The sequence below is a fragment of the Tachypleus tridentatus genome, chromosome 8 (assembly GCF_004210375.1).
Source record: "Tachypleus tridentatus isolate NWPU-2018 chromosome 8, ASM421037v1, whole genome shotgun sequence".
NCBI lineage: Eukaryota > Metazoa > Arthropoda > Merostomata > Xiphosura > Limulidae > Tachypleus > Tachypleus tridentatus.
The window spans coordinates 140,399,883-140,413,512 of NC_134832.1; the positions used below are offsets into that span (position 1 = coordinate 140,399,883).

Consider the following 13,630-nt stretch of genomic DNA (forward strand, 5'->3'; position numbering starts at 1 on the left):
TTTTATTTGATGTCACTTAAATCACTTTATTTAAACGTTTTTCTGTTTCATAATTTACAATTCAAGCCTCGTTTTGTACAAGAATACATTTACAATCAGTGAACATACACATGTATGGATTTTAAATGATACAGAAATAGAATAAGTAATGTACATAAAAGCACTAGATGCAACATTAGTCGTAAAGTAGTTCTTATCTTTCCAGTTTCAATGGCAGCCGGGTTGATACAAAGTATAGCGTTTTTACAGCATGATTAGATATTCATGTTTTTCTCTCTGATTAGCGTCTTTATCACGCTTGATACACATTATGAACTGACGACCTGAGTTGTTTTTAATCTGTAAAAAATACATCTTCAGCCAATCAAAATACCTCTTGAGAACAACTCACACACACACACAAAGACAGAGATTAAATGGCCTTTAAATTGGTCAGTTTTTGTCGTCTGACATGTTCACACTTCAGCTGTGAGGACGTCGTATTTTGTTTTGTTTTGTTCAATTTCGCATATAGTTACTAGAGAACCGTCTACGACATCGTCCCTAATTTTGAGGTAATAGACCAGAAGGTAGGGATGTATTCAACTCCACCTACCGATAGAAAGTTCATTAAATGCATGCACTTAAAGAAAGAAAAATCTAAAACAATCAAGATTTCGTTTGTTTGATGTGTTTTGAATTTTGCAAAAAGCTGTACGATGGCTATCTGCGTTAGCCGTTCCTAATTCAACAGTAAAAGTCTAGAGGGCAGACAACTAGTCATCATCACACACCAACTTTTGGGCTGCTCTTTATCAACAAATATTGAGCGGTAAAGAGATTCGAAACCGCGAACTAAAGTTTGCGATTCGATATTCCTAACCACCAGTCCATACCAGGTCCCGGAATGTTATGTAATATAATGTTCAATCCCACTATTTATTCGAAAAGAGTAACACAACAACTAACGCTGAGTAGTGTTAACTAGATTTCTTCCATCTAGTATATCACTACTAAATATGAGACAGTCAGCGTAGGCTACCATGAAGTATTTTTGTGCGAAATTCAACGAAAATAGACAGTAAATGCCCAAATCATATGCGCAAGTAAATCGTAGGTGTTTAAGGTGTTAAAAATGAATAAAAGAGTACACGTTTTATAGACATTGTGTTTCTCTTCATTAGTTTATTAATTTTACATTTAATTAAAAGGCTTCTGTAGAAGTTGGTTGGTTAGACAACCTACAGTAGGTCTAGGTCAAAGAGTGTGATCAGAATAAATTAATCAGCAAACTTAGTGCTGACTTGATTAAGACTATAAAGTGGGAGTTATTCAAATATTAGAAAGTTTCAACAAATTCATATTGAAACTGTTGAATTACGCTGGACATTTGAAATCTTTACATTGGATGTTTACAGCTTTAAAATTTGAAGGTTTAGGCCTCGAGATCAAATGTCCAAAACCTACAACTAGTATGGTTAAATAAATGATTAATTTGTCTGTGTATGGTTTTAAACACAAAATATACAATTGGCAACCTTCGCTATGTCCTCCCACTACGGGTATCGAACCATGAATCTTAGTGATAAAGCTTTCCGGCTGAGGCAATGAGTAGAGTAAATAAAATAGGCTTGATATATATAGATGATATATATATATATAGAAAATTTTCGAATTTGGTATAATTGCCTACTTTCGTGTAAAACTGAGTAGACGAATTTTTGTTTCTTGAAGGAAGCGGGGTACAGCGCTCTTTGGAAGTCGGATGAGGCCAAAATGATCGAAAGGGGACTGTTCTCCTCAGACAGATATTGTCCGGGGAGCCTCTTCAGGGTATTTTATTTTTGATGCCTTACTCTACTGTATAATGCATTGTGGGAGATCAATCTGAGCTATTTTGATAATTCACTTTACATATTAGTGTATTCTCCAAACTTGTCCAACAAGTGTGTTTGTGTTATAAACAATTATAGCTGCATTAAAGTTTATTTTAAAAAAAGGAAAAATTTGATTATATAGTTGAAAAACGAAATTAAGAACATAAACAACAGGGCTCGGGCATGGCCAGGTAGTTAAGGCACTTGACTCGTAATCAAAGGGTCGAAGGTTCAAATCCAAACATGTTCGCTCTTTCAGCCGTGGGAGCGTTATAACGTGACGATCAATCGCATTATTTGTTGGTAAAAGAGTAGCTTAAGAGTTGACTGTGGGTAGTGATGACTAGCTGCCTTCCCTCCAGTCTCACACTGCTAAATTAGGTAGAGCAGATAGCCCTCTGGCTGTTTTGCGAAAAATGTAAAACCAAACAAGCAATATATAACTAATAAGCAATTCAATAACTAATCAATCTGTTTTCTTTCAGAGTTATTCTGCCCTGAAACGGACAAGGGCATCAAATAAAATTCTGTAGAGGACTAACTGTAGATAAAAAGACCTAATTTGGTTTTAATTTTGAGCTATTTGTAAGAAAATCATAATACGCACGAGACTTAGAGAAGAAGACTGAATAGGGGAAATTTTAAATTTCTCTGTTGGAGTGTAACGGAATAGCGCGAGAAAGATGTGAGGATCATGTTCTTGATTTTCATTAGCAAAAAGCGAATGCGTTTCGTAAGATATCTCTAAGTGATGGTAATGGGGTGAAGTTTCTGAAATAGGAAATTCTGAGGAGTAGAAAATGTTTGAGATCCTGAAGAATCATCATTGGTCAACAATCTCAATCTTGTATACTCTAAGTGGTTGCCAACAGTCGAGGACCTCAATCTGGTACGTTTTGGTTGGGAGTCACTGATTGAGGTTTTCAGCTTTGTATGTTCTGAGCTGCGTTCAACGGTTGAGGACCCAATCTTTGTACATCCTGAATAGTGAACTCTGGAAGAGAACTCCCTATGCTCTGTGTAGTGGTCATTTGCTAAGGATTTCAGCCTTGTACGTTCTGAACAATGACCACTGGCTAAGAATCCCCTACATTCTGAGTAGTGGTCATTTACTGAGTATCTCAGCCTAATAGGTTCTGAATGGTAGTCGATAACAAGAGACCCCGATCTGGATCGTCCTGAATGCTGGTCAGTAGCTAAGGACTCCGGTCTCTTAGGTTCTGAATGGTGGTCAAAGACTGGGGTCCACAGTCTAATACGATCAGAGGGTTGATTAACTGTTGAGGACCTCAGTCTGGGAGATTCTGGGTGGTGATGAATGGTTGAAGACTCTAGACCAGAAGGATCTGATAAATAATGGATAGTTGAATGTCTTGAGAAGGAATTGAAGTTATGATGAATGGTCAAAGTACACAGAGTGTGAGTGTCCCTTTTATGCTCAGAGGTTAAAGTCCCTCTGTTCTGAGAATCTGGAAGGTAAGGGTTAACTAAGTCCCGTAAACAAGGAGGATCTGGTAAGGAATGAGAAACAAAACGCGAATTTACTGATATGCAATTAATGTTGTCATGTGCAGGAATTCTTTCCACAGATGTGCAATTTTCACTCAGAAACTCTTTGCAGCGGTTAATCTTGCAGCATGACCATTTCCCTCTAATGGATTCGGACCACTCTTTCTTTCCACTGTTCCATAGACTCACAGATGGACTGCAACCGTCTTGAATTCTTATCTGAACCGCAAAAGGATCACAAAAGGTATGTTGAAAACCTGTCATTGGAATTCTGGATTCATCTGTTGTCGGATCTTGATCCATTGTTGCATCAAACTGGTCTTGTCCTGTTTGATTTTCTCGGCACTTGAGCTCATTGCAAGGGAAGTCAGTGTTTGGTTTATTGTCTTCGTGTCTTTCTTCATCGCAAAGACTTAAAGAAAATGAAACAGAGAGTTTTATAAGGTACAATTATCTGAAAAATATACTTAAATTAACAACTGCTTCGAAAACGTTTCATCGCAACATGTAATATTGTTGTTAGGAGTTTCTTCTAAATTTCAAACTTCTTCACAATAACAATATAAATACTTAACAATAAAAATATATTAATGTTATATTTTAGAAATCAATAATTGTTCGTTTAAAAATTCAGACTGTATATGTTCAAACTGATAAATACTGGCCCCAAATTCTGTATGTTTAATAAAGTAACGTATCGGCTATGATAGACGTTTACAGGAAATAGCTATTGTATAAATGTTAACGAATAAAATGTTTACTTTTTTTACGCTTAACGGAAAATAAAATTGCTATTCGACTGATATTTAAATAAACAAGTTATTATTAATTATTAAAAAATTATGGTTGGTCAGCCAGTAAAACACAACAATTTATATTGAAATTTGCTTTCCCAAAATTGACAAATATGCTGAGAGCGGGACACCAAAGCGACAGTTCCATTTTTTTTTTTAAATGCTCACTGTAAACGGACTAAATGAATGTTCTTCAGTTAAGAACAAACAAGTAAGTAAAAATTATAATAATTCATTCTGATCTATCTATGATTGGCAAGAAACAAATCCTACAAGTAACTGTAACAGACTAAGACATGTGAATAACTTGTTTTTTATACCAAACTTTAGGTGTAAGCCACACGCTGTAAAATGCACGTAAGTGAAACAAACAACTGTATAATGATTTTGTAAAGGGCCACTTTCGACGCGAATTTTAAGCTTAAAAGATGAGATGATTCTAAAAATTATACGCAAAGTAGTGAGACTAAGGCTAATGGTTCTAGTTTTAAAATGTAAAATGTGAGCATTAATAAATTTACAAATAAAAGTCAAAAGTAAATCAATGGTTAAAACTATGAGATCCACGTGTGTGTGCGCGTGATACGTAAACAAAGTAGAGAAATGAATTTTTTATTGGTTGAAATACAACTTAAATAAAAATGCTAAACAAAGAAACGCTGAATGCTTCATTTTTTTGTTTGTTAAATATAAGATTTCAGGACACATTTAAGTTAAATATTCTAACTTAAGTGGACATAATTGCCTTTCGTATGTGATACTACATCTTAATCTCAAAACCGTATTAATCAGAAAGTATAGAAGGCAGTTGCTCTCTCTATTAGCCCACGACGTCAAGAAACTCACAGAAGCTTGTTTGTTTGTTTTTAATTTTGCACAAAGCTACTCGAGGGCTATCTGTGTTAGCCGTCCCTAATTTAGTAGGGTAAGACGAAAGGGAAGGCAGCTAGTTATCACCACCCATCGGCAACTCTTGGGCTACTCTTTTACCAACGAATAGTGGGATTGACTGTTACATTATAACGCCCCCACGGCTGAAAGAGCAAGCATGTTTGACGCGACGGGGATGTGAACCCTTGACCGTCAGATTACGAGTCGCACGCCTCAACACGCTTGGCCATGCCGGGCTCTCGCAGAAGCCATGCCTATATTTGGTAAAATGATGTTTTGATGGATTAAAGTTAAATGGAAAAAAAAAAAAGTTGTCCAAGGTTCCACTGTGGTCTTAATAGGTCCAGAAAGTAAAACAATTGCAGTCTACTTATTGCAACAATTCAGGTAGGATTTGCAGGAAAATATTTTGTATTGCACGTTGTGTTATCAGTAGTGGTCCTCATCCTACTTGGTTTATCAGTAGTGGTCCTCATCCTACTTGGTTTATCAGTAGTGGTCCTCATCCTACTTGGTTTATCAGTAGTGGTCCTCATCCTACTTGGTTTATCAGCAGTGGTCCTCATCCTACTTGGTTTATCAGTAGTGGTCCTCATCCTACTTGGTTTATCAGTAGTGGTCCTCATCCTACTTGGTTTATCAGTAGTGGTCCTCATCCTACTTGGTTTAGGACTTTTAACGCCTACTCGCTTGTGGCGCATCACTTAATTTCACTACTTCTTATTGAGAATATATTTTAGGGCTAGAAATAATGTACTGAGAGAACAATAACACATTATCAAAAGAAACTGATAACGGAAATTTGCTTATAAGTTATATTTTTGTCGCTTAGTGACGTATGGAGAACTATGTTTAGCAGGAAACTATGAACGTCTTACGTGGTCTTTCCTATTACCAACAACACAATACAATGTACAGTAGTCTGTTGTAATTACCAAGACACTATAAAGTTAGTTGTTTTAGTTTGATGTTCTAATTACCAACATTCACTATCAAGTGATTGTTAAGAGCAAAGCGTTATTTTCAGCTCTACGGTTTTTCCTAAAACTGTCACACGATAACTCAAAATAAAAATATCTGTTATTAGTAATAACGTTGATACACGCATTAGCCCTGCATATATCCTCTTCAATCTTATGCGACAGCTCATTGCAAAGTCAGTTTCCTTTAGTATTTCAAAAAATATTAACATAAATCTAAGAAAATACATCCCTAACATAAATATGAACCTATGTGCCAGAGGTGGCTATGGTTTCGTGACTGAACAAGAGACCTGAAATACTCGAACTTCGATGTTAAAAGTTACACGATATGAAACATTTGAAAGCATCCTACACCAGCGTTTTGCTACTGGAAATGCGCTATAAACATCACCAAATCTGTAGGAAACGACTTGTGAGAACGATGTTGCTTGTAGATTGGTAACACGGAATATCACTTCCGTTTAATGATAGCTTTGCGCGAAATTCCAAAAACAAACAAAAAATAAACCCTTTAATGACAAACGAGATGGTAACGTGCAAGCTATGTCAGTAGTGTTGAAAACTATCGATGAAGCGTTTTTAAAACGATATTCAAAACCACGTGTAACGCGTTCGTAACGAAAAATATCACACCAGTCAGGGTTGAGAGAGGATTGGGGTTTGAATTCTGCGCTAAGCTATATCGTCCCTAATTTAACAGTGAAAACTAAAGGGAAGGCAGCTAGCTAGTCATCACCATAAACATCCAATTCTTAGATTGCTCTTTTATTAAAAAATAGTGGGATGGAGCGATCATTAAACGCTCCCATGAATGAAAGAGCGATCATATTTTTGGTGAGACAAGGATTCGAACCCGTGACCCTTAGATTGTGAGTCAAACACCCTAACCGCCTAGCTAGGTCAGGCCCTTGTTCAAGAAATTCTGGCCTTGTACTTTTTAGTCATTTGAAAAAGCTTCAGATATTCGAAAAAAGAATTTTAACTCTGTTTGAGACAAACTATAATATTTTAAACACTGGATTTGAACTAACAGACTGACATCTTAATAACTTTTTTAAAACTATTTTTTTAGGGTAAAAACCATAAAATAGTGGTCAATAAGTGAGTTTTAGTTGAGACTGTGAGAAGAAATGAGAATTGTTTGGTTCAGCGTGGAAGCCACGTTGGGCTGTCTGCTCTGTCAACCGCGGGAAATCGAGACCCGGATAGCAAAACCAAACCAAACCCAACATAAAAGAAAAAAGTAACTGAAGTAATCAAATGTAAAGATTAATTTTGAAAAAAAGATATGTAGTAATAAAAAATAATAAATAATGAGCAAAAACAGAGTAACTGATGTTAGAATTATAAGAATTATAGAATTAAAATAAATAGAAAGGTAAATAAATAATACTTAAAAGAGATATAAATGAGAGAAAAAACAGGCCGAATCATTAAGTCACAAAAGAGTAAAATGGAAGACAGAAAACTCAAAGCGGGAAATAGAGCATAAGCTAAGAAACAGTAACAGATGAGAAAATGACAAGAAACGATAGAAGCAAAGTATCCAGAAAAAGCAGAGTGCACAAGCAAAAGGATAGTGAAACAGAAAGAAACAGTAAAAATGATATAAGATAATATTGTGCGCGCAAAAGACGCAACGAGTGTTCGATACTGTTCAAAAGTATCTATCGTGACTCCATACCTGCTGAACAGCAGGGAATATTCTCTTCCGTTTTCTTAACAAAACGCGTAAAGCGCATGTTCGTGACATCTCGTGGACAAAAAAAGACAATTGTCTCCGCAACAAAGAGACAATGACTTTGAAAAGTGACAAGTGTCTCCTACAAAGAGAGACAATGAAACGTTTGGTTGTTTCAGAGCAAGACCACATTGTTGCGTTATCTGCTGCGTCTAATACGGGAACCAAACCCCGTATTTTAGCATCGTAAACCTGTAGACTTACTAGTGATTGATCGTAGAACGAAAAACTTGACGGCCCGGCATGGCCAGGTGATTAGGATGCTCGTATCGTACTCCGAGGGTCGCAGGTTCGCGTCCCCGTCACACCAAAAACATGTTCGCCCTTGCAGACGTGGTGACGTTATAATGTGAAAGTCAATCCTTCTATTCGTTGGTAAAAGAGTAGCAAAAGAATTGGCGGGGATGGTGATGACTAGCTGCCTTCCCTCTAGTCTTACTCTGCAAAATTAGGGACAGATAGCCCTCGTGTAGTTTTGCGTAAAATAAAAAAAAACAAAAAACGAAAAGCTTGAAATATAAAATTTAATAATAGAGAATGAAATACAGATGATATTATTTAGATACAACTGTAAACATTCTTACAGTTATACTGGTATACATGTTTTTGAAATATACATTTTGTGCTTTTCAAATCGAACATTAAATATTTTTATTTAAAAAAAAGTAAAACGTGTTTTTAATTAGTGTAACATTTCTAATGACTTGAAACTCGTCCCCTAGTGGCGTTATTAAGAGTTGTTATTTTCTTACTGTGAACAAACAGTTTACTATCGAAAAAAAATTAAATTTTAATTATGGCGGGGGGCAGTGACACAGTGGTATGTCTGCGATACCTGTGATGGGCACAACTCAAATATTTCATGGTATGCTTAAACTACAAACAACCGAGCAAACTCAAAATCGTCCAGTTTGGTAGTGAATTACCTGTTGTTGTTACTTACAGTCTTTATGTGTCGTAATAACGATTCGTTTGGCTTTATTATAGCACAGTTAATGTTATTCTAATATTTATATGTAAATGGACTAGTTTTGGGAAGGCGTTAAATTGACAGTTGTTTGTGCACAGACTCGAGACTACAGCGGAAGTACGTAACAACGGACCTAAAGATACATTACCTTCGGGAAATTGACATATAAATGCCAAAGTTACCCGAAAGTGTCAAAACACAAAAATTATATTTTCTCTAGTGGCAGCTTCAGGCCGTATAACGTTTCCAAAGGCACCTGTTGAAACACTCGCAAAAAATAAGATAAAAATGAATGAAAAGCATACATTTGTGTGGAAGTTGTATTAGTTGTGGTTGCGGGAGTACTCCTGAATAAGGCTTGGTCTTATTCTCACTGGAATAAATTCAAATAAATGGTCCGGATATGTTCAACGCTGACGAAAGTACGTGAAAGGAACATTCTTAAGTATTGGAAAGGTTATCACTCCTCACTCCCAATAAGTTTTGTTAAAATATATACAGTTTTTTTGTACTTATAAAAGCACAGATCGAATTACTAGGGTTTCTACATATCCTTATTAACATTATGGTATATAATTCATTCGATGCGGGGCACGCTAACAGCGTACAAAAACTTTGATATTTTATATTTTGTAAGCCAGGTTCCATGTGGTCTTACAATATAGTCACCACAGTTGTAATGGAATGCTAGTGGTTTACATATGGTTTCTAGAATATAAACACTTATGGTTTGTACGTTGTTGTTGTTAATAAAGCTTAGAAAATTGTAAAAAATAAAACAGATCGATGTTCCATTAGCAAACTACATCTGGAAAAATGACTTTTGATTGGCTTCTGCAGATGTTACATTACAATTGACAATAAACACATGAGAAATTGAAACCGTTCAGATTGGCATCATTAATACTTATAGAACACTATTCGAGAAATGTGAGGGAGGGTGAAAAAGTTCGAACCTGTTAAAATGATTTGATAAAAGATGGCCTGATGACTCTTGGAATTATTATATAGTCCCTACTGCTTATAAAAACGTCACACAGCATTTACCTTACCCTGAGGTATACTGCTTATAAAAACGTCACACAACATTTACCTTACCCTGAGGTATACTGCTTATAAAAACGTCACACAACATTTACCTTACCCTGAGGTATACTGCTTATAAAAACGTCACACAACATTTACCTTACCCTGAGGTATACTGCTTATAAAAACGTCACACAACATTTACCTTACCCTGAGGTATACTGCTTATAAAAACGTCACACAACATTTACCTAACCAATAAGATATGAGTTTATTAATTTAAATGTTATTTACTCTAGTTAAAAACAAAATTTTTTTTATAAATTCCTGGGTGAATTATAGATACAGTTTGAGATAAAATTGTTGTAAATGATATATTTCATTTCTTTACTTAGAAAGTCTACTTGTTTACAAGTAATATAATCGAGTTATAATAGTATTCGGCTTCGATATATTGAAATTAGCCTGTAAAATAAAATACATGGTGACATAACTATTCTCTTAATCATATTTAAACATATGGTGACATAATTAATACTAAAATACATGGTGACATAACTAATACTAAAATACATGGTGACATAACTATTGTCTTAATATACTAAAATACATGGTGACATAACTATTCCCTTAATATACCAAAATACATGGTGACATAACTATTCCCTTATATATACTAAAATACATGGTGACATAACTATTCCCTTATTTATACTAAAATACATGGTGACATAACTATTCTTATTTATACTAAAATACATGGTGACATAAATATTCTCTTATTTATACTAAAATACATGGTGACATAACTATTCCCTTATTTATACTAAAATACATGGTGACATAACTATTCCCTTATTTATACTAAAATACATGGTGACATAAATATTCTCTTATTTATACTAAAATACATGGTGACATAACTATTCCCTTATTTATACTAAAATACATGGTGACATAACTATTCCCTTATTTATACTAAAAATACATGGTGACATGACTATTCCCTTATTTATACTAAAATACATGGTGACATAACTATTCCCTTTATATATACTAAAAATACATGGTGGCATAACTAATACTAAAATACATGGTGACATAACTATTCTCTTAATATACTAAAATACATGGTGACATAATTTTCCTTTATTTATACTAAAATACATGGTGACATAACTATTCCCTTATTTATACTAAAATACATGGTGACATAACTATTCTCTTAATATACTAAAATACATGGTGACATAACTATTCCCTTATTTATACTAAAATACATGGTGACATAACTATTCCCTTATTTATACTAAAATACATGGTGACATAACTATTCCCTTATTTATACTAAAATACATGGTGACATAACTATTCCCTTATTTATACTAAAATACATGGTGACATAACTATTCCCTTATTTATACTAAAATACATGGTGGCATAACTAATACTAAAATACATGGTGACATAACTATTCTCTTAATATACTAAAATACATGGTGACATAACTATTCCCTTATTTATACTAAAATACATGGTGACATAACTATTCTCTTAATATACTAAAATACATGGTGACATAACTAACCCTTATTTATACTAAAATACATGGTGATATAACTATTCTTTTATATATACTAAAATACATGGTGACATAACTATTCTCTTAATATACTAAAATACATGGTGACATAACTATTCCCTTATTTATACTAAAATACATGGTGACATAACTATTCCCTTATATATACTAAAATACATGGTGACATAACTATTCCCTTATTTATACTAAAATACATGGTGACATAACTATTCCCTTATTTATACTAAAATACATGGTGACATAACTATTCCCTTATTTATACTAAAATACATGGTGACATAACTATTCCCTTATTTATACTAAAATACATGGTGACATAACTATTCCCTTATTTATACTAAAATACATGGTGACATAACTATTCCCTTATTTATACTAAAATACATGGTGACATAACTATTCTTTTATATATACTAAAATACATGGTGACATAACTATTCTCTTAATATACTAAAATACATGGTGACATAACTATTCCCTTATTTATACTAAAATACATGGTGACATAACTATTCCCTTATATATACTAAAATACATGGTGACATAACTATTCCCTTATTTATACTAAAATACATGGTGACATAACTATTCCCTTATTTATACTAAAATACATGGTGACATAACTATTCCCTTATTTATACTAAAATACATGGTGACATAACTATTCCCTTATTTATACTAAAATACATGGTGACATAACTATTCCCTTATTTATACTAAAATACATGGTGACATAACTATTCTCTTATTTATACTAAAATACATGGTGACATAACTATTCCCTTATTTATACTAAAATACATGGTGACATAACTATTCCCTTATTTATACTAAAATACATGGTGACATAACTATTCTTTTATATATACTAAAATAAATGGTGACATAACTATTCCCTTATTTATACTAAAATACATGGTGACATAACTATTCGCTTATTTATACTAAAATACATGGTGACATAAATATTCCCTTATTTATACTAAAGTACATGGTGACATAACTATTCCCTTATTTATACTAAAATACATGGTGACATAACTATTCCCTTATTTATACTAAAATACATGGTGACATAACTATTCCCTTATTTATACTAAAATACATGGTGACATAACTATTCGCTTATTTATACTAAAATACATGGTGACATAAATATTCCCTTATTTATACTAAAATACATGGTGACATAACTATTCCCTTATTTATACTAAAATACATGGTGACATAACTATTCCCTCTATTCCTGAAATGTTGATTTTTATCGGAGAAACGATTTATTTTAAAGCAACACACAATATTTTATTGGTAAGTTCTCAGTAAAATACTCCATTTCTTCCAATTTTTTCCGCCTCTGCAAACTTACAACGCTAGAAACCGGGTTTCATTACCGTTGTGGGCAGAACACAAAAAGACCGTTGTGTAACTTTGTGCTTAACAACAAAGACACATTCAATCTTCCTTATCAGAAATAATAAGTGAACATAGCATAGAGATAAACAAAATGTACAATTAGTTTACTACGACTAGTAGCGAAAAAAAACACCACATATTCACTTGACAAACAAGGATGCTTTCACATCATTTTTTTGTAAATCGGTAGAAAACCATTCTCAAAATGTTTCATTCAATCCGAATTTGGAATTATATATATATACATAAAAAGCAAAATAAAAAAATGTATTTTACTGGATCTGCCAGAACCTCAGAATGTTGACACAATTTTGCAGCCACAGGAAGAAGTTCGTGATTTAAATTCCTTTTAAACTCAAATATCTAAAGCTTACGTGGTAACGTTTTACGTTATTACAAGGAAACGACTTGCAAAAATAAGAACAGCTTCGTGTTGGCTTAATGGAATTTTACGAGAGCTACTATAACTTACTGGTTGATTTTATGGTAAACAAGTTCTAAGATATACTAAGTTAAACTTTTTAAGTGAGCCAGAATATTCTTTCTCTCGCCAATGTCACTTTCTTCAAAGCACCACCAAGCAGAGAAGCAGTACAGAAAAGTCACATCCTATTTATGCAGAGGTATATGAGCAATAAACAGCTTTGTCTACAGCTTATGATGAAATAAACCGAAATTATCATATTTATTTGTCATGAAACTATTTTTCAACCTTTTTGGAACAAAGAAGCCACAGCAGAGAAACGCTTTATACTGACCAACATGTATGAAAAACAAGCCTTTTATTTCACACATTTTTAGTAATACTTTAGATCTATTATAAGTAGATTTTAAAACAAAAACC

At 33.6% G+C, this 13,630-nt stretch overlaps 1 pseudogene across 1 annotated transcript in view; it reads right to left on the reverse strand.

The window, feature by feature from the left end:
- Positions 1–13,630, reverse strand: part of LOC143223620 (uncharacterized) — a 67,596-nt pseudogene continuing 53,966 nt past the window's right edge. The window contains exon 5 of the transcript XR_013012983.1: positions 1–3,777. The product of XR_013012983.1 is annotated as an uncharacterized LOC143223620 (transcript). The remainder of the gene's footprint in view (positions 3,778–13,630) is intronic.